A 10875-nucleotide genomic window follows, 5' to 3' on the forward strand; every position below is an offset into this window, starting at 1 on the left:
GGACCGATCGCTCATCTCGGTTTGACCGAAATGTTATGAAGGGAAACATAGAGATTAGAATCCCATCTTGGTGAGACTGAGATCCCTATCGGTGAGACCGAATAGGGTTTCTGGCAGTGGCTATGTCAAGAGGACTCGATGGCGCCGGATAGAGAATTTCGGTAGGGCTGAGTTTAACTTTTGGTTTGGGACATATGTGGGTGTGAGAAAGTAGTTGAAGGCTTTGGAGCATATCACTAAGCATTTTGAGCAGGAAACTCATTAAGCAACTCCTCACCCCCTCTTGATAGTATTGGCTTTTCCTATGGACTCAATATGATCTTGGATCACTAAAATGAAAAATGTAGAGTCTTGTGTTTTGAGCTTGAGCCAATCCTTTTGTCCTTAGCATTTTGAGGGGTCCACTTTTATAATCCATGCCATGCCAATCATTGAGCTTTCCTGAAATATTTATCTTGAAATAGCATTAGCTCAATGAGCTATATGTTGTTAGGAATTACCAAAACCACCCAGGGATAGTTGCACTTTCAAGCATGCACATATGGTGAACCGTTATGTGATGAAGTCGGAGCATGATTTATTTATTGATTGTCTTCCTTATGAGTGGCGGTCGGGGACGAGCGATGGTCTTTTCCTACCAATCTATCCCCCTAGGAGCATGCGCATAGTACTTTGTTTCGATTACTAATAGATTTTTGCAATAAGTATGTGAGTTCTTTATGACTAATGTTGAGTCCATGGATTATACGCACTCTCACCCTTCCACCATTGCTAGCTTCTCTAATACCGTGCACCTTTCGCCGATATCATACACCCACCATATACCTTCCTCAAAATAGCCACCATACCTACCTATTATGGCATTTCCATAGGCATTCCGAGATATATTGCCATGCAAATTTCCACCGTTCCGTTTGTTATGACACGCTTGATCATTGTCATATTGCTTTGCATGATCATGTAGTGGACATCGTATTTGTGGCAAAGCCACCTTTATAATTATTTCATACATGTCACTCTTGATTCATTGCATATCCTGGTACACAGCCCGAGGCATTCACATAGAGTCATATTTTGTTCTAGTATCGAGTTGTAATTTTTGAGTTGTAAGTAAATAAAAGTGTGATGATCATCATTATTAGAGCATTGTTCCATGTGAGGAAAGGATGATGGATACTATGATTCCCGCACAAGTCGGGATGAGACTCCGGACGAGAAAGAAAAAGAAAAAAAGAGAAAAATGAGAGAAAAAGAGAGATGGGACAATGTTACTATCCTTTTACCACACTTGTGCTTCAAAGTAGCACCATGATCTTCATGATAGAGAGTCTCCTATGTTGTCACTTTCATATACTAGTGGGAATTTTTCATTATAGAGCTTGGCTTGTATATTCCAATGATGGGCTTCGTCAAACTGCCCTAGGTCTTTGTGAGCAAGCGAGTTGGATGCACACCCACTTAGTTTCTTTCTGAGCTTTCATATACTGATAGCTCTAGTGTATCCGTTGCATGGAAATCCCTACTCACTCACATTGATATCTATTGATGGGCATCTCCATAGCCCATTGATACGCCTAGTTGATGTGAGACTATCTTCTCCTTTTTTGTCTTCTCCACAACCACCATTCTATTCCACATATAGTGCTATGTCCATGGCTCACGCTCATATATTGCGTGAATATTGAAAAAGTTTGAGAACATCAAAAGTATGAAACAATTGCTTGCCTTGTCATCGGGGTTGTGCATGATTAAATACTTTGTGTGATGAAGATAGAACATAGCCAGACTATATGATTTTGTAAGGATAACTTTCTTTGGCCAAGTTATTTTGAGAAGACATGATTGCTTGTGTTAGTATGCTTGAAGTATTATTAATTTTATATCAATATTAAACTTTTGTCTTGAATCTTTTGGATTTGAACATTCATGCCAAAATAAAGAAAATTACATTGAGAATTATGTTAGGTAGCATTCCACATCAAAAATTCTGTTTTTACCATTTACCTACTCAAGAACGAGTAGGAATTAAGCTTGGGGATGCATGATACGTCTCCAACGTATCTATAATTTTTGATTGTTCCATGCTATTATATTATCTATTTTGGATGTTTAATGGGCTTTAATATACCTTTTTATATTATTTTTGGGACTAAACTACTAACCAAAGGCCCAGTGCAAATTGCTGTTTTTTTGCCTATTTCAGTGTTTCGCAGAAAAGGAATATCAAATGGAATGAAACCTTTGGGAGAGTTATTTCTGGAACAATCGTGATCCAGGAGACTTGGAGTGGACGTCAAGAAAGAAGCGACGAGGCCACGAGGTAGGAGGGCACGCCCCCACCCTAGTGGGCCCCTCGCAGCTCCACCGACCTACTTCTTCCTCCTATATATACCCATATACCCTGAAAACATCCAGAAGCATCACGAAACCCTATTTCCACTGCCGTAACCTTCTATACCCGTGAGATCCCATCTTGGGGCCTTTTCCGGCGCCCCACCGGAGGGGGAATCGATCATGGAGGGCTTCTACATCAACACCATAGCCTTTTTGATGATGTGTGAGTAGTTTACGTCAGACCTTCGGGTCCATAGTTATTAGCTAGATGGCTTCTTCTCTCTCTTTGGATCGCAATACAAAGTTCTCCTCGATTCTCTTGGAGATCTATTTGATGAAATTCTTTTTGCGGTGTGTTTGCCGAGATCCGATGAATTGTGGGTTTATGATCAAGATTATCTATGAACAATATTTGATTCTTCTCTGAATTCTTTTATGCATGATTTAATATCTTTGCAAGTCTCTTAGAATTATCAGTTTGGTTTGGCCTACTAGATTGATCTTTCTTGCAATGGGAGAAGTGCTTAGCTTTGGGTTCAATCTGGCGGTGTCCTTTCCCAGTGACAGCAGGGGCAGCAAGGCACGTATTGTATTGTTGCCATCGAGGATACAAAGATGGGGTTTATATCATATTGCTTGAGTTTATCCCTCTACATCATGTCATCTTGCCTAATGCGTTACTCTGTTCTTATGAACTTAATACTCTAGATGCATGCTGGATAGCGGTCGATGTGTGGAGTAATAGTAGTAGATGCAGAATCGTTTCGGTCTACTTGTCGCGGACGTGATGCCTATATACATGATCATGCCTAGATATTCTCATAACTATGTGCTTTTCTATCAATTGCTCGATAGTAATTTGTTCACCCACTTTAGAATTTGCTATATTGAGAGAAGCCACTAGTGAAACTTATGGCCCCCGGGTCTATCTTCCATCATATTATTTTCATATCTACTTGCTATTTCTATCATAGTTTATTTTGCAATATTTGTTTTCCAATCTATACAAAAAAATACCAAAAATATTTATCTTATTATCTCTATCATATCTCACTTTTGTAAGTGACCGTGAAGGGATTGACTACCACTTTATCGCGTTGGTTGCGAGGTTCTTGTTTGTTTGTGCAGGTACTAGGCGACTTGCGTGCTACCCCCTACTAGATTGATACCTTGGTTCTCAAAACTGAGGGAAATACTTACATTACTTTGCTGCATCACCCTTTCCTCTTCAAGGGAAAACCAACACATGCTCAAGAGGTAGCAGGATGCTACGTTTCCCAACATAGATGACCCACACGAGGAAATCTATTATACCCGTTGGATGAAAATTAGTGGTGCGGGAGTACGGATCGGAGCATGGGAGGGGAGCAGGCAAGCCTCGTCCCACTTGATTCCCTCGACGGTGCTTGAACCCATGACACCACACGTCCGCCGACCTGCGCCTCACCCCTCTTAGTCCCACCGCCCCTCTGCTTTTATGAGAATGACATGCGGGCCAGCCGCATTTAGGGTCCACATATCATTGACTCAAAGGCAGGTGCAATAGCCGCTGAAGCTCGGTCCCGTGGGCCCCGAGAGGGAAATTTAACTCCTGCGCCAGGCCTTGTGGTGCTCTCGCAGTACGAACTCGTGCCAAACCCGAAATTTGTTTCTTACTACTACCAATGTGCCGGCCTATGCGTTGCAATGGATCCAAAGTAGTAGAATAATACTTGTTCAGAAACTTGAAATATAAACACTCTAGTTTTGATATACATATATCAGTAAAAATAAATTATGCTTCATTGATGGATAATCTTGCATATTTAATGAGGTGAGGGGCGGGTGTGGCTGGTTTCAAGATAATAATAAATTTTTAAAACATTGGAGCAAATTTTTTTTCTAACATTTTGTAGCATGGCACGACATTCGGTGCACCTAAGCGTCTGAAAAAAGTGGATTGCACTCTAAAGATATTTACATGCTCCCATTTAGTGGAGTGCACTCGAAACACATTATCTATTTATTTTTCTCTAGCCTTTCCTAGCCATGCAACCAAGCCACATAAGCTAGCCATGCATGTAATCCATAAATTGCAATATACTCCAGCATGCAATGCCGCCACATCATCTACTTATGCCTGTTAGTCATAGGTTGTTTTTTGTATTAGTCCAAATATTAATGTTCCATAAAACTAAACTCCAAATGTCCACCGGAGCCGGGGCATAGGACGTATGAGGGGGGTAGTGGAGGCGTCCTCGTAAGAGGAGGAGAGATCAAAGGATAATCTTGCACGTCCTCCACCACCTGCATATCGGCGCGAGACTCCTCGAGCGCCCACTGGAGCTAGCGCTCCTCTAGGGAGTGGCGGAGTCCGGGATTTTCCTAAACCACGATGGGCACCAAGCAGTACTCCTCGTAGCTGGGCGCGTGGTGCTCACGTCCCGACTCTTGGGGTACTGTCTGGAGCACGCGCTCAACCACCTCGTGAGCCGCGAGGATGCCATTCTCGCGGCCATATTGTTGGAGCACATCTCATGCGCCTGTGCGGCGAGGATGCGATGTTCGCGGGCGTGCTGCCGGAGCACGCGCTCGTCCACGCCGAGAGCGGCGAGGATGCGATGTTCGCGGGGGGCGATGATGCGATGGTTGTGGGCTTGCTGCTGGAGAACGCGCTCGTCAACATTGTGAGCGACGAGGATGCGATGTTCGTGGGCGTGCTCTCGATGATGCGATGCTCGCGGGCATGCTGCTGGAGAACCCACTCATCCACATTGTGAGCGGCGAGGACGCGATGCACCTCCTCTTGACCGACTAGGGTGTGTTGCTGGAGCACAGCTACCCCTCGTGGCCGACGATGGCAAGCCGCTAGATCACACTGCACACTGTCCTCCGCGTGGACAGTCAGCACACACTACTCGTGGCTATAGAGGGCATGCTCCACCTCGGCGATGTCGGAGACTCCATCCTCTTCCCAGGCCAGGGCGCCGTCCACTTCGCCAATGGCTGTGAGCTCCAGTGTATTGTGTCTGTATGGGAGCTTTGAGCTATAGTACCAGTGGGAGCGCGGGGGGGGGGGGTGACCTTTTCATGGTTTCACATGGTCTAAGGAGAAAAATAGAGTCGGAAGTTGCACAATATGTTCGAACATGTCGGAGGAAGGCTGGCAGGAGAAGTACCACAAACATCACATGCGGGCCATATTTTGAGAAGGGTTTAATGTAATTTGTGTGAAATGGGTCTGTGTGATGTACGAGTAGTACATCCATATCATTGATATTCATGCACGCAAAAAACATTTGTGCGCACGATTTCACCCTATTTTCTTATTCTGTTTGGGAGTGGATTTGATTTTTGTAATCGGAGCTCATTTTTGTACTTGGTTTCAATTTAGACTATACATGTATTATTGCAAGAGATATATATAGAGAGAATATTTGTGTGACAAAGAGGGGCGTAGGGGCAGCGATACCTAACGAGAGAGGGGCATATGTGTATTCGAAAGACTTTGTGTGTCGTAGAGTGAGGAGTGTTCGAAAGGGAGAGAGAGGGTGTGTGTGCATGTTTTTATTAGAGAGAGAGAGAGAGGTGCGTGTAATGTCGGGATCGACAAGGTTACGAGGTTGCGGATATGGGAGAGCGATAGTGTGTGTGCGATGAAGGGACACACTGACAGCGTCTGTTTGCGTGTGAGAGAGATGGATAGACCTCGACAACATGGCTAGCTAGGGGTGGAAGGTTATGTGGGGTAGAAAGAGATAGTAGAGAGATAGATGAATGCTTGTTTGTTGCAAGGAGACCTAACTACATAGACGGGGGTAGCAAGAAGAAGAGAATGGCGGTGTGCCTTTTTGTCATGAGATGGAAGAGACACCAAGAGACACGCATCATGTGGAGAGGTGTGTGTGTGTTTCTAGAGATAGAGGGAGGCGTGGACCTGAATAATGAGATGGGTGCTCATGTGTATGTTATAGGGAAGGAATTGTATAGGTGGTAATCTTATGATGGAGACCCAATCTTTCAATGAGAGTGGGATAAGTATCGACTTGGTGGATTTTGACGTTGACGATCCAGCTATATCGTACCCGGTGATACAAATCGACAGTCATTACAAAACAAATCTTCGATGGACGATGATCTTGTCGTATGCACAAAATCAACCTGAATAATGAGATGGAGTTCCTCCAAGCAACCGAAGAATCGACTAGAACTAAGATAATGCAATCGTAATTGCCAATATGAAGTAATTAAGGATAATGGTGGGTTTGCTGGTACTGAACAAAAGGCGGTTGTCCTATACACACGCCGCAAATGCAAATTATAACAAAAACAAAAATGTGTACACAACAACGCGAGTTCTAATGTAGAAAAAGGGTAGTAGCCTTATTTATATCTATATACTATATTACTATGTTTTTTATTTGTATAGTTATATCTATATCTATTCTACTCCCTCCGTTTGTAATTTACTCTGCACGTATATAGCTTTGGCTGAAACCAAATTTTATAAACCATGACCGAATTTGGTGAAAACATTATGAACATTTGCACTAAAAATTTTACACGATGTGGAAATAAAATCAATGATGAATCAAATGATATATATTTGGTGGTGTATATGTTAATACTTTTTCCTACAAATTTCTAAAAGTATAGAAAGTTTGACTTTAGAGAAACCCAATATGCGGTATATGTATTATACATTCTATATTCATTATTTTTCCAGAGTCAATGCGTGTATTTGCACGTACACGATATAAATCGTTGATTGATGTTGATCCAATGGTCTAGGTGGCTGCGATTCAGATCTACTATAAGTACCCATACACGTCCTTCTCGAACGACCAACACGACAGTGTGATCGATCCACACAAGAAGCTCCAAATAAGACCTCCAGATGAGCCACGTGGCTTCATGGGTGCGCCCCACATCATATTATTCATACTACATTGACTAAAATAAAGATAAAACACCCAAAACAAGATCTTCCTGTTTTTTGTTCCTATGATGCTATGCCGTGCACATACCTAGTTGTATAGTGGTAGTAGTATTAGTACAAACTCCGTAGTAGGTGTAGTATGGAGTGCTCCTACTCTATCAACAAGTCCCATCTAACACCCAATTTCTTGGCTTCCGTGCTACAACTAGATCTTCCCCTCCTCGTTTCTGTTTTCCAACGCGGCGGGCTGGGAGTGGTTTGCCGATAGTCGGTTTGCTAACCTGCGGTCTCACATCAAAGTGAAAATGCTGAGCAACACGCCTACCCGAGGTATGTGGCATGTCAGACGGGCCGTGGAGTACTCCCGATTCTCGGGCGTGTGGGGGTGCAAGGAGAAGGCTGCATGCCTTTTCCTTTTACTAGCAATGTGCCCGTTCATTGCAACGGATCCAAAGTAGAATAGTACTTGTTCACAAATTTGAAAGAAAACACTCTTGTTTTGATATACATATATACCACTAAAAATATATTACTTTTCACTCAAAATATATTTCTCAGGCTGTTTTGATGAGGTGACGGAGGGATGTAGTTGTTTTCAAGAAAATAAGGGGTTTTCTGCTCATTGGAGCAGAGAAGTGGGCTATTGTTGAAAAAATGCCACAACTTACCTCACAACCATTAGATGCAGATTTAAAGGTTAGAAATGATGGATGGCAAACACACCACCATTACCAACTGAGTCTTTTATGGGAGTAGAGAAACATGCATAAATTGTAGCATTTGGTTCTGCTCCTTGGCACGATCGATAGATAGAAATAATGATTGGAAATGCTAGGGCAGGGCTTTTCCCGCCAGATAAGCAAGGTAGTAGCTTATGTTGGCGCATCATCGTTTAGTCACATGCGGTCCCACATGTCTTAGTGATATAAAGCCTAGCCAACATGCGTTGATGGGGGGGACGACAGTGTGATATGCGACAGGGAAGGGACATGCTTCATGTACGTGTTCCAGTTTCTCGTTTTGAACTTGTGAACATGACAAGCGTGCTGCACGAGTAGTTTTGAATTTATAGGTTCGGTCTTAGTTTTTGAATTTAGGAGTAGTTCATGGGTCAGGCCAAGCATCGAACATAAATTACGAAGTTGATGGAAAAGGTAAGCACAACTTAAAAAATGACAGATGGAGTACTAGTTACAGTGATGTCTCGCCCAATATGCGACTCTATCCTAAAGGAACTCAAAGGTCCCACCAAGGATAGAACCGCATATTGACACACTTTTGCAAGGTGGATATCATTACATCGTACTATTACATTATAGTTGGGGATACATACAAATGGCATAAAAATGCCATAAGAATACATCAAACATCATACATGAGAACAACATCCGACTACGGATGAAACACAAACAAAAACGCAAACGACATCCACCCTGCTAGCCCAGGCTGCCGACCAAGAACCTAACCCAAGATCGACGAGAAGAAGAAGAACTCCAAAACAAAAGAACATCACTCTCACCTCATGATCATCATATTATCTATACCTTCAACTGTTGTTGTAGTAATCTATGAGCCACAAGGACTCAGCAATCCCATTACCATGGGTATCAAGACTAGCAAAGCTTAATGGGAATGGAAAGGATAACTGGTGAGGTTGCATTAGCGACTAAGCATTGTATGGTGGCTAACTTACGAGTACAAGAGTAAGATGAGAAACTACGCAAACGGTCGCATACTAGTAATGATCAATAAGTGATCCAGAACTACTTACGTTCAAACATAACCCAACCGTGTTCTCTTCTCGAACTTCCCCGAAAAGAGACAGTCACGGTTACACACACGGTTGGTGTATTTTAACTGGGTTTACTTCAAGTTCACTACAACCGGATATTAACAAATTGCCATCTGCCACATAACCGCCGGCACGACTCTCGAAAGTTTAAACCCGGCAGGGGTGTCCCAACTTAGCCCATGACAAGCTCACGATCCGCAAAGACGATCCTCCACCACGGGACCCTCCGATCAGACTCGGAATCCCGATGCACAAGACATTTCGACAATGGTAAAACAAATCCAGCAAGACCTCCCGACGTGCCGACACCCTGATAGTAGCCATGTGTATCTAGTCTCAGGCCAGGATGGATGAGCGACGCGTACATGTGCCAAAATACCCCAAGTTGCCAAGGGGCGGCCCCACACAGTGCTCTAGTTTGGGATCAACACCATCAGCACTGCCCCCTATATGTAGAAAACAATCCTCGGGTTCATGACGCCCTATCCCAATTAATTATTTAGTTCAATATTATTATGGCAAATGTTAAAACCAATGTTGGGCCTTGCTGAAAGAGTTTTATTCAAAGCGAACTGTCAAGAGGGGCCCATAAAACCTCACCGTGTTAGGGACGCAAAATCAAGGAACATAACACTGGTATGACGGAAACTAGGGCGGCAAGAGTGGAACAAAACACCAGGCAAAAGGCCGAGCCTTCCCCCCTCTACCAAGTATACATGTGCATTAATTAAATAAGAGATATTGTGATATCCCATGATATCCATGTCCCAACATGGAACAACCTGCAACCGCACTTGCAACTAGCAACGCTATAAGAGGGGCTGAGCAACACGGTAACATAGCCAAACAACAATTGCTGGGATGGTGGAAAAGGTTAGAGGTTGTTTCATGGCATATAGGGAGGCTTGATAAACAAGTGGTAGGAAGCGCGACATAGCGATAGCATTGAGACAACTAGCAAAGCAATGATAGTAGTGAGATCCAGGGTAACGGTCATCTTTCCTGAAATCCCGCTAGGAAGAATATCGGGTCCATGAAGAAGACGAACCCACGCAGTCGAACGTATCCTCACGATAGCAACGAAACAGGAACTATCGAGAAGAAGCACAACCGGAAAGAAGCAAATTCCCATCTACCACATAATCGCGGGCACGACTCTCGAAAGTTTAAACCCTGCAGGGGTGTCCCAACTTAGCCCATGACAAGCTCACGATTCGCGGAGACAATCCTCCATCGTTGGACCCTCCGATCAGACTCGGAATCCTGGTGCACAAGACATTTCGACAATGGTAAAACAAATCCAGCAAGACCTCCTGACGTGCCGACACCCTGTTAGTAGCCGCGCGTATCTAGTCTCAGGCCATGATGGATGAGCGACGCGTATAGGTGCCAAAATACCCTAAGTTGCCAAGGGGCGGCCCCGCACAGTGCTCTAGTTTGGCACCAACACCATCGACACTGCCCCCCTGTATGTAGAAAAGAATCCTCGGGTTCATGGCGCCCTATGCCAATTAATTGTTTAGTTCAATATTATTATGGCAAATGTTAAAACCAATGTTGGGCCTTGCTGGAAGAGTTTTATTCAATGCGAACTATCACGAGGGGCCCATAAACCCTCATCGTGTTAGGGACACAAAATCAAGGAACATAACACCGGTATGACGGATACTAGGGCGGCAAGAGTGGTACAAAACACCAGGCAAAAGGCCGAGCCTTCGACCCTCTACCAAGTATATATGTGCATTAATTAAATAAGAGATATTGTGATATCCCATGATATCCATGTCCCAACATGGAACCACCTGCAACTAGCAACGCTATAAGAGGGGAT

This window comes from Triticum urartu, chromosome 5 (genome assembly GCF_003073215.2).
Source record: "Triticum urartu cultivar G1812 chromosome 5, Tu2.1, whole genome shotgun sequence".
NCBI classification, from domain to species: domain Eukaryota; kingdom Viridiplantae; phylum Streptophyta; class Magnoliopsida; order Poales; family Poaceae; genus Triticum; species Triticum urartu.